This window comes from Ochotona princeps, chromosome 4 (assembly GCF_030435755.1).
Source record: "Ochotona princeps isolate mOchPri1 chromosome 4, mOchPri1.hap1, whole genome shotgun sequence".
Classification (NCBI taxonomy): Eukaryota; Metazoa; Chordata; class Mammalia; order Lagomorpha; family Ochotonidae; genus Ochotona; species Ochotona princeps.
The window spans coordinates 55,955,084-55,970,957 of NC_080835.1; the positions used below are offsets into that span (position 1 = coordinate 55,955,084).

Sequence of the window (15,874 nt, forward strand, 5' to 3'; positions counted from 1 at the left end):
CTGCTGTCAGGGCTGGTTCACCTTGTTGGCATTCTTTGCAGGCTGCCTAGGGGAAGAGGGGCGTTCTCGCAGGGCCTGGGGCCGCACCCCTGTGTGAGGATGAATCTTGGCTGAACCCCTCAAGGGTCCACCTGCGCACCTCAGGGCCAGGGGTCCAGGGGTCCAAGGCTGTGCCACCAGGGGGCCCAGAGGTGAAGCGGGTCGGACGGAGGATGGTTAACACTTGCCAGTTCTCTCTTGGCTTGCTTCCCTAGGGTAGGATTCTCAGAGAGGGGCCCAGGAGCTGCCCTCTCAGGGCTCATGCTGAGGCCAACTCTGGAACGAGGCACACCTAGCTGCAGCCGGAGCATACTTCTGCCGTGGCTGCAGGAGGCAGTGCAGAGGGCATCCCATACCCAGAGAGGTGTGCCAGAGGGACCCCAGCTCCTGTGCCCAGAGCAAGGCCAGGGGTGTGGTTGTGAGTGCCTGGCTGCCCAGAGGAGTGGGTAGAACAGGGCCGACCCCTGCCTTCCAGGCCGGCTGTGTGGCCTAAGAAGGGCTCAGGGGGGCTCTGCTTTCCGAGGAGTGAGCCACTCTTTCTGCCACAGACGTGCGCACAGGGCCGTGGCCGTGACACCTGCAGACACCTCAGTGCAGGGGCTCCACAGGAAGTTCCCCAAGCAGCAGAGCAAGGATGGCTCCTTGGAATACAGGGCATAGCCCAGGTGGGCGACTGAGGCTTGGAGGGGTGACCATGAGTGTGGGTCCTGCAGTGGGGGGTTGCACGGGTCAGGAGCAGCTCTGAGAAGGGGGTCGATGGTTGTTGGAGTCGGGGAGCCATTCTCCAGGCAGTGGCAGAGGGGGCCGCTGTGGGGAGAGATCTCCTTGCCACTCCTCTCCCAGTTCCCCACCTGGGGTTTGGCTTAGCAGGGGAGGTGGCATGGGGTTGATGGTGAGGGCTGCCAGGGCTCCTGTGCTGGGCAAGGGTAGCTGGGAGTGCCTCTGAGATGGGGACCACTGATAGGACTGGAGCAAACCTTGAAGGAAGTTGGACATAGCCTGCAGGCTTTGGGTGTGGGTGCGGGGGCATCTGGAACCTTGCTCCAGGCTGGGAACTTTTCCAAACTATGCCCCTTCTTTCCCTGTGGGCCCTCAGGATGGCCTGGAAGTCCTGGTCCCCAAAATGAAGGCTCCCTAGGGCACAGACAGGCCCCTCTCTACCACCCTTCCTCCCTGCAGGACCCAACTTTTTCCTTAGCACTGGCTCCGTCCCTCTCTGTACCCTATCACCCTCTATTCTAGACCCCAAGGTGGGGGACTTCCCTGTTGTCCAGTTTCCTGGAGTGTGGAATGGAGGATCTGTCTCCGGGCTTTGAGGGACGATGTGGCTAAGTGAGATCTGATGACTGAGTAGATCTTGTCAGCATTTGGCAGTCATTATTATTAGTGTAATTATTATTGGTGTAGTGGTGAACCCTGAATAACACCCAGTTCCTGTCCCAGGAGTCAGCCAAAGTAGCTAGTCCTGGGAGAAGGCTGAGTGGAAACGGGCCCTTTCCCCTTGACACGGAAGCCCCTGTTGGCTTTGGTGGGTGAATGAACTACTGACACCCCTGGCCTGGGGGTCACCTAGGCAGAGGCAGGACCTCAGCAGAACCTATGGTCAGCAACATGCCCTGGCTCCTTCAGCTAGAGGGCAGGCTCTGCAAACCCCTTGTCATGCTGCCCCGCCGCGTGCCACTCTGCGACCTCCAGCTTGTGGTGGGTGCCTGTCTGCAGCCAGTCTTCTGTCCTCACTCCCGGCCTGTCTCTGCCCTCATCTGCCCGAGCAAGGGCCTCTTCCAGCGTACTTAGCTTGTGGACCCTGTGGCCTTGGCCGTCAAGGCCCTCAGCCCTGCAGCCTCCTTGCTGGGGAGCCGGTGCTGCCTGCCTGGGGATTGCCTCACCCCAGTGCAGGCTGAGCTGCTGCCTTACCTTTAGCCTTAGGCTCTGCCTTTTGCTGCTCACTGAAGGCAAAATGGACCAGGTCCCTTTGGGCTCCTACTTCAAGATGCTTTACAAAGCCACCTTGGCTTGCCTATAATGGCCGGCGCCACTCCTTGCCCAGCCAATGTTTCTGAGGCCCCTCACTGGAATGTGGGGTTACCCGTGGCTGAGGCTTAGCTGGCCTGTGTGGCTTGAGGTTTTCTGCCATGGGGCATGTGATCAGGGTGGCCCTCAGCCCAGGAATTGGGACTTAGCCACACATCTGCCTGGAAACAGTAGACAAAAGGCTGGGAGTCCCCCGGCCCAATCTGTTTGCATACCTGTGCCCGGCCACTGTGTGCCAGTCTGGGTGTGGTGAGAGCCAGTGCTTGTTGCTGATGATACGGGCTGACGTGGGGTGACCGGCAGAGTGGGGCAGCTCACTGTTGGGGCTTCATGTCCCTTTCCCAGCTTCCCTGAGCGAGGAAGGTTGGACCCTACCACTCCTCCACTGCGGCTATCCACTCTGTCTACAAGGGTGGTGGTGGCTTCCTGTCACCTCGGTAACAAGCCAAGGCATACTCAGTGTTCTGAAACAGCTTGGTGCTTTCTCCATTCAGCCCTGGAGGTCAGAAGTGCAGCCTGAGTCCCAGGGGCCCGAGCCTGGGCTGCTCCCTTCTGGAGGCTCCAGGGGACAATCAGTTCCTTGTCTGTCCCAGCTCCTGAGCCTGTGCCATCATCTCCTTCCTTCCTCTGCAGCCCAACCAGTACCCCCTACTCCCTGTCCCCTCTGTCAAGGACTGCTGGGATTCCCTTTTGGCCCCTTAGGTCCTGCAGTGTGACCCCCCCATCTCCAGGCCCCTACTCCCACCTGCAGAGTCCCCCGGCACAGGACAAGGGGCTGGCCACAGCTTCTGAGGGCTTGGCCATGGATCTCTGTGTGGACCATTATTCTGCGCATCACAGGAGCTAGTTGTGATGGACACTGTGGGCTGCAGGCCCAGCCCCTGGCCCTCCCTACATGCCTGCAGCTGCTGGCTTCCCAATGAGGTCACTCTCAGTGTCGCCCACACACTCCTCCCCCAGCCGGAGAACCTAGTGGTCAGGGCCTAAGCCTGCTGCCCACCAGCCTCAGTACACTGCTGGTGCTGCTGGTGGCCAGAGCTGGGCATGTTTGGAAGCAGGGGGCATGCTGGCATGTCCCCTGACCCCCCATGACTATGTCCTGCACTTGAGTGGACTGGGACCTCAGAGTGGATCCTAGTTTATTTTAGGTGTTCACTCCATAAACCCAGCACTGGGCAGGGTCCCTGAAGCCTCTCTGTTGGGAGGGAGGGTAAGATTGGGCACGGGGGACACTTTGCCCTGTGAGCATACCACAGTCTATGGAGGCCAGGTCCTGCCTGCCAGGGGGAACTGGGGAAAGGGGCAGCTTGCACCAGTGGGGACAAGCTGGGGCTCTGATCAACCCCCTGTTGAGTGTGGGGGGCATTAGAACACAGGGCCACCATGGCAGGGTCAGGACTGAGAACAGTGCCCAGGGCCCGAGAGGGCTGCCAGCATGCCAGCCATCGAGGGATGATCCCTCAGTAGTTGTGGCCTGCGTGTTGTAGGCCTGGCCTGGCCAGGGTCTGCCTGTGTCTCTGTACCAGAGCCCTGCATCCCTGCAGCCTGGCCTCCATGCCCGTCTGTGTACCAGGGCCCTGTGTCCCTGCAGCCTGGCCTCCATGCCTGTGTCGCCATCTCTTTTGCCCTGTGACCTGGACACTCATCATGTCTCCCTGCCCTCGGCGTTCATCGCTGGTTCTCAGGGCCTGCCAGGCCGTGGTGCCCTTCCTGAACCAGCTCCACTTCCTGCTCCATCTCCTTGGACCCTGACCTCCAGCCTACCCTGAGTGACTCAGTCTCCCCTCGTGTCTCTTCCACCCCTACACCTTGCACTTTATTCTTACAACCTGGGTCCACCCTCTGAGATCCCGCCTCGAGCCATCTCCTCCATGCAGCGTTCCCAGCCTGGTCCAAAGGTGTCACTCCCTTCTCAGGGCAGATCTCGGCCTCGTGTTGGGGTTCCTGTGTCTCTGGGGCAGAGTCTCACCTCACCTCCTTGCTGCCCCCTTGGCTAGGCATACAGCAATGTAGGTGAGGGGCTGGGGGTGCACTGCGCAGCCTCTTGGGGCCCTTGCACGAAAGAGGGGCTGGTAGGCCAGGCAGAGCCACTCTTGCCTCTTCCTGCTTGAGTTCCTGTCCCTATGTGTGCAATGACAGCAGCGTAGCTCCTCGCTGAGGCTGTGCAGAAGTGCCAGCCAGAGAATGGAACCTCAGTTTGCCCCTCTGGGAAACAGATACTATCTCGCCAGGTTTCAAACCTGGAGGTGCCAGGGGTGTGGACTGCAAGTGGGTGTCTCTGGTGAGAGACCGCAGGTGCCACTGGCCTCTCCCCATAGCGGGGTCTGGAGCTGGGCCAGGAGCCCCGCCAGGGTCTCGGCTTCCTCCTGTCCTGGCCCTTGGCCCTCAGGAACCCCCAGCCGGAAAACCCTGCCAAGGCTCCTGTCCTGCTGCCCAGCCTCCTCCGCAGCAGACACCTGGGCCCGATCCAACTCCCAAATGAGGAGCAGCTGTGGGTCAGGCCCTGTGACTCAGGGCCACCCAGAGGCAGGCCTGGGGGCAGGTCTGTCTTCACACTTGGGCCAACACCAGAGCTCCTCAACCACCATCTCTGCAGACCAGCAGGCGATCCTGTGTCTCTTGGCCCTGCCCTCAGCCTTCTCTATCCTCTGTCAAGACAGCCATGGGACTGGATTTATGTGTTAGCAAGATCTCTCTGGGGCTGGGCGGAGGGCAGACTGGACACAGACAGAAAAGATAAGGGAGGGAAGGGAGAAGAAAGACAGGATTTCCCAGCCCCAGTGCCAGCCTGCCCGGCGTGGGCTCCCGTGACTCACTGGGTTTGGCTGCCTCTGCCCTGGAGTTGGAGCCCAGGAGGCCTGGTGGCCCAGGAGCTGGAGTCAGAGGTGGGACCTAGTCCAATTCTGTCCCATCCTGCCATCCGTCCTTAGCACAGGAATGTGGGGGGTCAGAGTTCACCCACAGTGGGACTTGGAACCATAGGCTAAGAATATTAAAGTGGAAGATAATGGAGCAGGTGCAGTGTGCCTGTGGGGTATGGGATAAAGGAGATAAATAGTGTGACCCTGTGTCCCCAGCATGAGCAGACCCCTGGTACCTCCACCCTGGGTCCTGCCCCTTTCCCTGCCAACTCCAGCCCTTCCCAGTGTCCTTTGCTTCCCCTGCTCCCTCCCTCCACCTGCCCTGCAGGTGACCTTCTTGCCCCTTGCTGATTAGGAAAGTTGGAGAGTCTAGCTCATGGCTGCATGGCTCAGTGGGTGTTCACAGTGGCCATGCCCTGCTTGAGAGCCTCTCTCCTATGCCCCTCTTAACCTAGGACTGCCTGGAGGGTCTGGTGCCCACCTTGCCAGCTGGCTCAGAGCCAACCCACTGTGGTGTCCTTGCAGATGTGGGGCTGGCCTGGGCAGGGTTCTCTGAGTGAAGGCATGACTGTCCAGCCCCTCACCTCCCCCTAGCAAAGGGTGATGTGGCAGTAGGTGGTTGGTGGAGAACACAGGGCAGAGTAGGGGAGGTGGGGGGGACAGGGTTTTGGTCGCTGAGCTATGAGCCCCTGCAGCTGGTGCTGGGTGATGGCCACTCTGCCAGCTTAGGCTGTGTTGGTTGGATCCTGGAGTAGCAGGGGGTGGGGGAGGGAATGCATTTTCCCTTCTGTCTCCCCTTGCCTCCCTCAAGGCTCCAGAGCCCACCCCTCTACAGCCCCACAAGAGTCTCAAGTTCTGTGGTTGTCCTTGTTATGTCATTTCCCCATGGCATGACAGCCATGAGGACTCTTTCCAAGACAGCCAAGACACAGCTCCCCGACCTGCCCTGGGCAGCTGCTGCACCCTGAGGTGCAGGCCCATTTCTGTACTCTGCCCCTGTGGCCTCTTTCTCCATCCTGGCTCCGTTCTGGGTCAGCTCCATGGCTCCTGAGAAGGGGTTCCTGCTCTGTACCCCTCGGCTGTGTGTGTGTGCACGTGCATGCTTGCTTGGCATGGGGACACCACACCACACTTGTGACGGTTCTGGACTTGAGTGCCCCAGGAGTCCTGAGTTAGAGGAGCTGAGAATCTGAGACACTCAAGGACTTCACAGGCCGTCCCAAGACCAGGCCGGGATTGCTGCACCAACCCAGCCTGCAGCCCTTCCCTGCTCAGTGCCTGCCTGTCCTGGGGCGGGGAGCTGGGTCCTGAGCCACAGGCAGCCTCCTCCACAGGGCTCTGAGCTGGCTTTTATTGTTTACATTCTTACTGAAGCAAAACTGGTCTGAAAAAAGCCTAACTCATGCGTGCCTGGTTCAATGGGTTTTTGTGTTGGCCATGCCCAGATTGAAAAAAAATGTTGCCAGGGCAGGCTCTATGGCCCAGCTATCGCCTGCAACACTGCATCCTATTTGGGCACTAGTTCATGTCCCAGTTGCTCCACTTCTGATCTGTCTCCCTACACCTGGAAAAGCAGCAGATGATGGCCCAAGTGCTTGGGTCGCTACCGTCCATGTGGGAGATGTAGCGGAAGCTCCTGGCTTCAGCCTGGCCTGGTCCAGCCCTGGCCAGTGTGGCCATTTGGAGAGTGAACCAGCAAAAGTCCCCTCGTGCCCTCTATTCGCCATGGGTGACTTAGCCCTTCTTCTCTTTTTAAAAACTGGTTTTAATTTACAAATTGTGTGTGTTTGGGCAAAGCAGGAAGTCTTGGAATATGTGTACATTGTGGAGTGGCTAAGTTTAGCTACTTAACATGCATTCCCTTGCATGCTTCCCACTTCCTATGACAAGAACATGCCAAGTCACCCAGCCGGCTTCTAGATCACGCTGCATCACTCCAAAGCGCAGTCACCATGATGTCTGACAGGGCCCTGACCAGCATCTCCCCAGCCAGTCCCCCTCTGCTTCTTAAGTCAAATTGTCTTAGGGACCACCTGTGCTGTTGTGCAGTGCTTATCTTTCTGGCCCTGGCTTATCTCACTTACTGTAATGTCCCTGGCGCTCATCCGTGTTCTCCCGGAGGACAGAGTCGAGTGGTGTTGCATGGAGTGTGCACCTTACTTTCCTGGTCCATTCATCCATGGACACTTGGGTGATTCTGCATCTTGGCTGCAGGGAGTGTGGGAGTTCTTGCATTTCTCACCATGCTGCTTGCATTCTTTGGGTGTGTCCCCCACAGTGGGCTTGCTGGATCACGTGCCAGCTCTGGTGCATCCTACATGCAGCACTGCACAAAGCCTGCACTCATTTATAGTCTCATTAGTGGTGTGTATAGGTTTCCTTCCCTCAGCCCCCTTCTAGCCAACACTACCTTGGTAGCAGCCTTGCTAGCAGGTGTAAGATAACCTGTCATTGTGGTTTTCTTTTTCTTTTTAAGATTTATTTTATTTAAAAAAAAAGATTTATTTTATTTTCATTACAAAGTAAGATATACAGAGAGGAGGAAAAATAGGAAGATCTTCCATCCTATGATTCACTCCCCAAGTGACCACAATGGCCAGTGCTGTGCTGATCTGAAGCCAGGAGCCAGGAACTTTCTTCAGGTCTCCCACATGGGTACAGGGTCCCAAGGCTTTGGGCCGTCCTCAACTGCTTTCCCAGGCCACAAGCAGGGAGCTGGATGGGAAGCGGAGCTGCCGGGACATGAACCGGCGTCCATATGGGATCCCAGCACATTCAAGGTGAGGACTTTTACCACTAGGCTACCGTGCCAGGCCCCATTGTGGTTTTCGTTAGCATTTATCTGATGGTTGCTAATGTCTAGCATTTTTTTTCAAGTCTGTTTTGACCATTTGCATGTCTCCTGAGAAATGTCTGTTGGGTCCCCTTTATTTAAAATATATATATATATATATTTTAATTTGAAAGGCAGTTACAGAGAGAGGTGGGGAGAAGAGAAAGAACATGGAGAGTTCTTCCATCTTCTAGTTCAAGCCGTTCCACCCTCTCCCCCACCCTCCCCACAGTGTATCAACAGCCAGGATGCGGCCGGGGTGAAACCAGGAGCCTGGGATTTCATCCTAGTCTCTCATTTGAGTGACAAGGGCCCAAGCACTTGGTTCATCTTCTCCAAAATCCCGAGGACATGAGCAGGAAACTGGATTGGAAGTAGGGCAGCCAAGAGTTAACGGTGCCCTGTGGAATGCTGGGATTGCAGGCAGTGGCTTTACCCGCAGCACCACAAAGCCACTTCCCCAGACCTGTTCTCAAATTTGGTTGCTTCGTTGCTGTTGAGTTGTTGGAGTTCCTCGTTTGTTTGAATATTAACATCCCTTATCAGATGTATGGTTTGTAAATATTTTCTCCTGTTCAGTCAGTTGTCTCTTTACTGATTAGTCATTGCTTTGGTTGTGCAAAGCGTCTTAGTTTGTCATAATCCTATTGGGCTCTTTTTTCACAGAGAGCATAAACAGTGCTGGTCTGGAGCTTTCCCTGTGTTCTCTGCTGCTAGTTTCAAAGCTTTGAGTCTCTCTCTCCTTCCATTTTTGATTAAAACATTTTTAAAGCATTATTTGAAACTAGAGTGATATGCACATTCTGTCTCTCTCACTCACTCGCTCAGAGAGATCTGAGAGTGATCTTGTATTCTCTGATTCACTTCTCAAATGCCTGCTAGCAATCAGGGTGAGGCCAGGCCAAAGCCAGCAGCCAGCAGCCAGGAACTCCATCCTGATGTCCCATGTGGGTAGCAGGGGCCCAAGAGGCTGGACCATCTTATGTTGTTTTCATGGGTGCCATTAGTGAGAAGCTGGATTGGAAACCAAGGTAGGTTTCAGTATCAGTCACTTTGGATGGGATGTAGACATCCCAAATGGCCACTTAGCCTGCCCACAGCACCCCCTTTTGGGCCTTACCTTTGGATCTTTAGCTCATTTAGAGTCCATTTTTTCCGAGATCAGATGAGAATGGGCACGTTCAGGGTGGTATGGCCGTAGACTAGAATCCATTTTTTTAAAATTATTTTTGATCCCAGTGCTATTTTTGATCCTAGTAGCTAAACTCCTTGCCTTGCATGTGCTGGGATCCCATATGGGTCCTGGTTTGTGTCCTGCCTGCTCCACTTCCCATCCAGCTCCCTGCTTGTGACCTGGGAAAGCAGTAGAGGATGGCCCAAAGCCTTATGGGACCCTGTACCTGCATGCGAGACCTGAAAGAAGCTCCTGGCTTCAGATTGGCTCAGCTCTGGCTGTTGTGGCCACTTCGGGAGTGAACCAGTGGATGAAAGATCTTTCTCTCTGTCTCTCCTGTAAATCTTACTTTCCAATAAAAATAAATAAATCTTAAAAACAAAGTTTCCATTTGTTTGTTGTTTGTCTGTCTGGGTGCTGCGACAGCTCAGTGTGCCCTTTCCCCAGCCCCAGACCTCACGCATGCTGACAGGTACCGCTGCGCTGTCCAGACTGTCCTGGTTCCAGACTGTACCCTCTGTCCTGGTTCTTGTGCTCATCAGCACTAGGTACAGCCTAGAAAGGGAAGGCCTACAATTCCCCTACCAGGCGTGCTGCCAGCCCTAGATCTTATGCCTGCCAGGGGTACTGTGGTCCAGCGTGTTGTGACTTGCACCTAGTCCTGATCCACCCCCTAGTCCCAGCTCTCGTGTCCACCAGTGAAAAGAGCAGCCCACCAGGGGAGTCCCAGAGGCTCACCTACTAGGCCTGCTTCTAGTTCTGGGTCTTGTATGTGCCAGCAGGTGCTATGCCCTCGTCAGATGCTCTTCCCTAATCTCAGCATTCAGCAGCAGGTGCTGCAGCCTGGCTCAGGGCCAGATGCCTCCACACACCCACCTGCCCCTAGTCCAGCTCTCACCAGCACTACAGCAGCCTAGCCCAGCCTGGACCTTGAGTCCATTTTTTAATATTGCCTGAGATAAGAGCCTTTGTTCGTTCTGCCTGTCGCTCTCCAGTTGTCCCAACATGACTGATGAGAATGTCTTTCTCCATTGCCTGTTCTTGGCAGAGGTTGGCTATGCATGCATGAATTTCTGGGTTCCCTGTTCTGTTCCACTGTTCTATGTATCTGTTTTTATGCCAATACCATGCTGGTGTTTTGAGAGCAGGAGTAAGAAAGAAAAGAAGAAGCTCTGAACAGTATAATTGGCGGGGCTGGTCAGAGGCAAGACCAAGCCCCTGAGGTCTTATGTCTCGAGTGTTTTTTTTTTAAAGATTTAATTATTTTTTATTGCAAAGTCAAATATACAGAGAGGAAGATCTTCTGTGTACTGATTCACTCCCCAAATGGCCACAATGGCCAGAGCTGAGCTGATCCAAAGCCAGGAACCTGGAGCTTCCTCCAGGTCTCCCATGTAGGTGCAGGGTCCCAAGACTTTGGGCTGGCCTTGACTGCTTTCCCAGGCCACAAGCAGGGAGCTGGATGGGAAGCGGGGCTGCCAGGACCCATATGGAATCCTGACCTGTGCAAGGTGAGGACTTTAGGCACGAGGCTACCGTGCCAGGCCCTCAAGTAATTTATGTTTTAACACAATATAACTAAGGGGCAAGGGAAGTGGTGATAAAATAGTTAAGATGTATATAGTGGTTGTTTAGGATGCATGTACTGACCAGGAGCTGTGGGAGGGCATTACTGTGGCCCGATTGGAGTCCTGGGCTCCCTCAATCCCCCTCTGCCTATGGAAGTCCTGGCTGCTGGCAAGGGTAGGGCAATGACTGCTTGGCTTTCTCAGACTGAGTGGGGGTGAAGTAGGGGCAGGACTCCAGAAGGAGGTGGCCTGTCCAGGGGGCCTTGGTACCGACGTACAGGTGCTGTCTGCATCCAAGGTCCCCTCTCCATGACCCTCTAGATTTTTATTACTTGAGCCTGGGAGAGACACATCTAACAATGAATAGGTGGTCTGCTTCATGTCTCAAGCCTTAAAGGATTTTGCCTGGTGGGCCAAAGTAGACTGGTCACCTGCCCTACAAATGATACTTACAGATGTTCTCTTGACAGAAAAGGAATAGCACCCACCAAAACCAAAGGCAAATGTGAAGAACATCCCAGTAAAATAACAACAGAAGACTAAATCAAACAACATACAACTCATTGTCAAAATGACAGGACCAAATTATCCTATCCCTATTAAACCTGAATGTAAATGGCTTAAAGTCATCAGTCAAACATAAATTAGTGGACTGGATCAAAAACAAAACCCATCTATGTATCGCCTGTAGGGGACACATCTTACCAACGAAGATCACCAGAAACTGTATCTCTTGGATTTCAGTGTTTTTGTTTTTACTTTCATTTCTTCAAAGCAGTTTTTTTTCCCTCATATTAAATTCTTCACTGACTCATGGGTCATATGGTTAGCAACATTTTTTTTAAGGAAGTTCTTGATTTTCTTTTTCATTTCTTTAGCAACACATTAGTCATTCAGTAGCATGTTATTTAACTTTATGGCATTGTAAATTTCTATTTTTCTTCCTGTTGTTGATTTTGTTTTGTGGCTTTTCATTTAAGGGGCTATATAGTAACTGTGTAATGAAGACTGTCATATTCAGATGTGAGGATACAATGCAGTATGCATCTATACTTCCAATGAAACTGTAAAATATATCTGGACACTAGGATGCTGGACTCTGCCATTGTCTATGCCTGCAATATCAAGATACACTTAAATAGCAGGATGATGAACTTATCACTGTTTATGAAGAACTATAATATTGTTTTAATATAGGGGAAATCAGTGGGGGATGGGGAGAGGACTTGGAGAGAGGGTAAGGGAAATCCCAGAGCCTATGAATTGTATCATAAAATGAAATAAAATGAAAAAAGAAAAAGGAAGATATACAGAGAAGAGGAGAGACAGGAAGATCTTCTGTTGGATGGTTCACTCCCCAAGCAGCTGCAAAGCGGAAGATGTGCCTATCTGAAGCCAGGAGCTGCTTCCAGGTCTCCCATACAGGTGATGATCCCAAGGCTTTGGGCTGTCCTTGACTGCTTTCCCAGGCCACAAGCAGGGAGCTGGATGGGAGTGGAGAACCGGAGCCCATATAGGATCCCGGCGCTCTTAAGGTGAGGACTTTAGCTGTTAGGCCACGGCGCTGGACCCAAGGTGACCAGCTTTATTGTCACCAACAACCACGCATCCCACCCACCCACCCAGGCAGGCTGGGGCTCAGCCCTCTAGCTGACTTCACTCCATCTGTAGCTGTTATGTCCGGAGGCGGCTTCCGTCCTGCGGGGAGACGCAGGGAAGTGGTCAGGGCAGCCGGGGCTGTAGCTGTTCCGGCCTGGGTTTCACGCCCCCGCACCAGGCAGCGGGGTGGCGGGGGGAGAGGGTTGAGCTGAAACCCTGGTGGCTGTAGGCGCCAGTCTCACCCGCGGCCATGGTCAGGGTGGTTTTTCAGGTGGCGCCGCAATGATGTGCATTTCTTCAGTCTCTCTTAAATGTCTTAAGAAGAGAGAGGGTTTGTTCATTGCCCCATATCTGTCAGGACTGCTTCACACAAAGAAAGTCAGTGTAAGGAACCTCAACCCGCTCGGGCCATGTGGGGGTGCAACAAGATGAGGCATTTTTCTTTAATCCTGGGGTTCAAAGGAACCCAGGGTCTGTGCTTGTCAAACCAGTAAGCACAGGGAGGGATCGGTTCCTTTTACCAGGAGTGTGCTGGAACTGGGTCTGTGCCTGGTCAGATAAATACTGTCAGTCTGCTCCCTTACACAAGGAGAAACTATTGTATCCCTCTCGGGTCCTGCCTCCTGGTCAGGTGGTGGGTGATAAGCTTCCCTGGGCACATGGACTACATGGGAAGGGCCTGACAGAGGTGGACCTGAAAGAGAGGGAGAGCCTAAAAAGAAAGGAAGGGGACGCCAGTTCTAATCCCGGCAGCTCCACTTCCCATCCAGCTCCCTGCCTGTGGCCTGGGAAAGCAGTCGAGGACGGCCCAAAGCCTTGGGACCCTGCACCTGCGTGGGAGACCAGGAAGAGCTCCTGGCTCCTGGCTCCTGGCTCCTGGCTTCGGATCGGCACAGCACTGGCTGTTGTGGCCACTTGAGGAGAGAACTAGCACATGAAAGGTCTTTCTCTGTCTTTTCTTTTCTCTGTAAAGATGACTTTCCAGTAAAAAATTTTAAAAAATGATTATTTTTTTTAAAGGGAAGGGGACACTAGAGAACATGCTAGAAGGAGCCTAGTGGACACACTGGAAGACCTGTCTCCACAAGTTCGGGGAGCCTAGTGGAAAAGCCACCTGTCAATTAAAATTACCTTTTTCTGATTTTAAATAGCCAAAGAGGATGAGTGTAACTCATTAGGCCTGCAAGCGCAAGCGCAGGCGCAGGCGCTGACAAATGTTAACAACTCTGAAAATATCTTTATTCCTTGAAAAAGCAAGCTTAAAGCAAATCATTGAAGATCCACATAATGCTTGGTATGTGGATGAATACAATGTTTCTGGACCAATCCATTGTATCATTCTGATGTAACAACACAAAAGCTTATATATTACAAAATTGGGTTTGTTTTCCCAGGACAGCTCCAGCTGGAAACAGTGACACAAAGCATGAGACAGTGATCATCTTAAATCCCAAAGGGAGAAGTCACAAAAACCCAATATCCAATCATAGCTGAGCAGAGTTAGCCCCACAGGCATCCCTGGGACATTGTGGTGTGTGAGATCCTTACACATCCCAGTTTTAGAGAGGGGGAGATAACACCCTAAACCAACTTGAAAGTAGAGGAAAAGGTTTAAACAGCCATCTTTTCCGAAGGCTGCAGCTGAGGTGGACTTGGGAAGAGGGGTTCAACCTTTTAGGCCCTTATGCTAGCACAGCAGAAGTTCAGCTGGGTAACCTGAGAATAGGCAATGTATTGGCAAGGCATCTTCCCCCATACACCGCATCCACCAGGACCTATCCTGGTTCCAGTCCCCTATACCGATGTGGCCCTATTCCTCCCTACCTGTAGATACCTGGGGCTTCATGTTTACTGAGTGGCCATACGCCCTTGTGTTTGGAGCATTTTGAAATTACATGCCCACCCACCGCTTCAAGGCTTCAGGGGCTGGGCAGCATCTGGACGCCAAGGGAGAGTGCTGCTCTCCTGCCTGTGCAGAGAGCTCACTCAGCCCCAAGAAGGCCTGAGACATAAGGTCAGAGACCTGCTGGGCAAAGGCATAGGAAATCTTGCAGAAGCAGGGTTGTAGGAGGTCATGGTGGTTCTCAGCAACTCCAGGGAGCCTGGACATTTCACCCTCCCTCCACGGAGGAGAGGTGGCTTGTTTGAAATGACAGTGAGGGAGGCTGGTCAGCACTCCACCTTTGGGCCAGTTGGTGCCTGAAACCCAGGGGCAAAATTACACAACAGGAGGGGCTATGGTCACCTGATAAAACTCCCCTCCCCCTGGAATCAAAGGCCAGTTAATCAAATACAAGCCATACAGGGACTCTGGTGGCTTGTGAAAGAAGAAATAGAGACCCAGGACACTGGACTTCTGAAAAGAAATGAATGTCTGTCGGAGTGGATGCAGGGAAATGCAGGTGAGAGACTGTGACACAGAATCCCGAGCCAGCTCTCTCCGGGAGTATAGAGAGGATCTTCCAAAGATCCATGTGCAAGTCACGCCACAGCAGAAACCACAAGGAGGATCCTTGAGGGGACCCTGGAAGTCAGACTTCTCCTTCACTGGGGAGAGTTGTTCACTCAGAAATGCAAGGATGGGGAAGTCAGCGCTTTAACACCCACACAGGTGATCAGTGTTTGGAATTTGGGGAGTTCAGATTACACGCAGGAGCAGCCTCAGTCAGAGACCCCTGGTCCTCTACCAGGTGACCTCCAGCCGCACACATCCATGGGAACATTCTGGAAAGGAAAATGGAGGCGATGAACAAGAATGAGCAGGAACAACAGGCTGTTGGTGGTCTCAGGAAACCCCAGGCAAGCTCCCCATAATGTGGCAGGAAAACTGGTGAGTCTGGCTTGTGTGCTGGTCGCAGTGACAATTTACAAGCCCAGACATGATGGTGTGAGTAGACTGAAGTTGTGTTTAAATAAGAGAAAGAGAAGCTCCACACAATTTTATGGATTGGAGGGACTGGTAGGCAGAGACCAAGCCTGTGCCATGCTGTTTTCATAACTGTACCTTTGTAGAGTATTTTGCAGTCAGGGAGTAGAATACTTCCAACTTTGTTCTTTTGGCTCAAGACTGCTTTGGCTATTTGGGGTCTTTCCATATGATTTTTTTTCTATTTCTGTGAAAAATGTTATTGGAATTTTGATAGTGACTGAATTAAATTTGTGCATTATGGATATTTTGTTTTTTAAGAGTTGCTTGAAAACTAGAGAGATAGAGAGAAAGATAGAGAGGGAGGGAGAAATACCTTCCATCTGGTAGATCACTCCCCAAATGGCTACAGTGGCTGATACTAGGTCAAACCCAAGCCAGGAACTCCATCTTGGTCTCCCACATGGGTGACAGGTGCCCAAGGGCTGGGTTCATCTTTCATTACTTTCCCAGGTGGAACAGCAGGGAGCCAGATCAGAAACAGAGCAGCAGGGACTTGAACTCGTCTCCAATAGAGGATGCTAGCATTGTAAGTGATAACTTAATGCACTGTGGCACAACCATAGCCCATGGATATCTTAATGTTAATTCTTCTGATGTGTGTGTGTATGCAGGATAGCTTTTCTTGTTAAAAATTTCTTCCGTCAGTGTTTATGTTTTCAATACATAACTCTTTCACCTTCTTGTTCAAATACATTTTTTAATATTTTTGTTTTATGGTAGCTATTTTAAATAGGGTTGCTTTCTTGTTTTCTCTTAGATGGTTGTTAGAGTGTAGAAGTGCTATGACTTGTGTATCTCGAGTTTTGTACCTGGTTTGTTGAGAGTATTTATCTTGAAAAG

General features: G+C 52.6%; 1 protein-coding gene across 1 annotated transcript in view; it reads left to right on the forward strand.

The window, feature by feature from the left end:
• CAPN5 (calpain 5) overlaps positions 1 to 15,874 on the forward strand; it is a 53,826-nt gene that overhangs the window by 578 nt on the left and 37,374 nt on the right. The window lies entirely within an intron of this gene.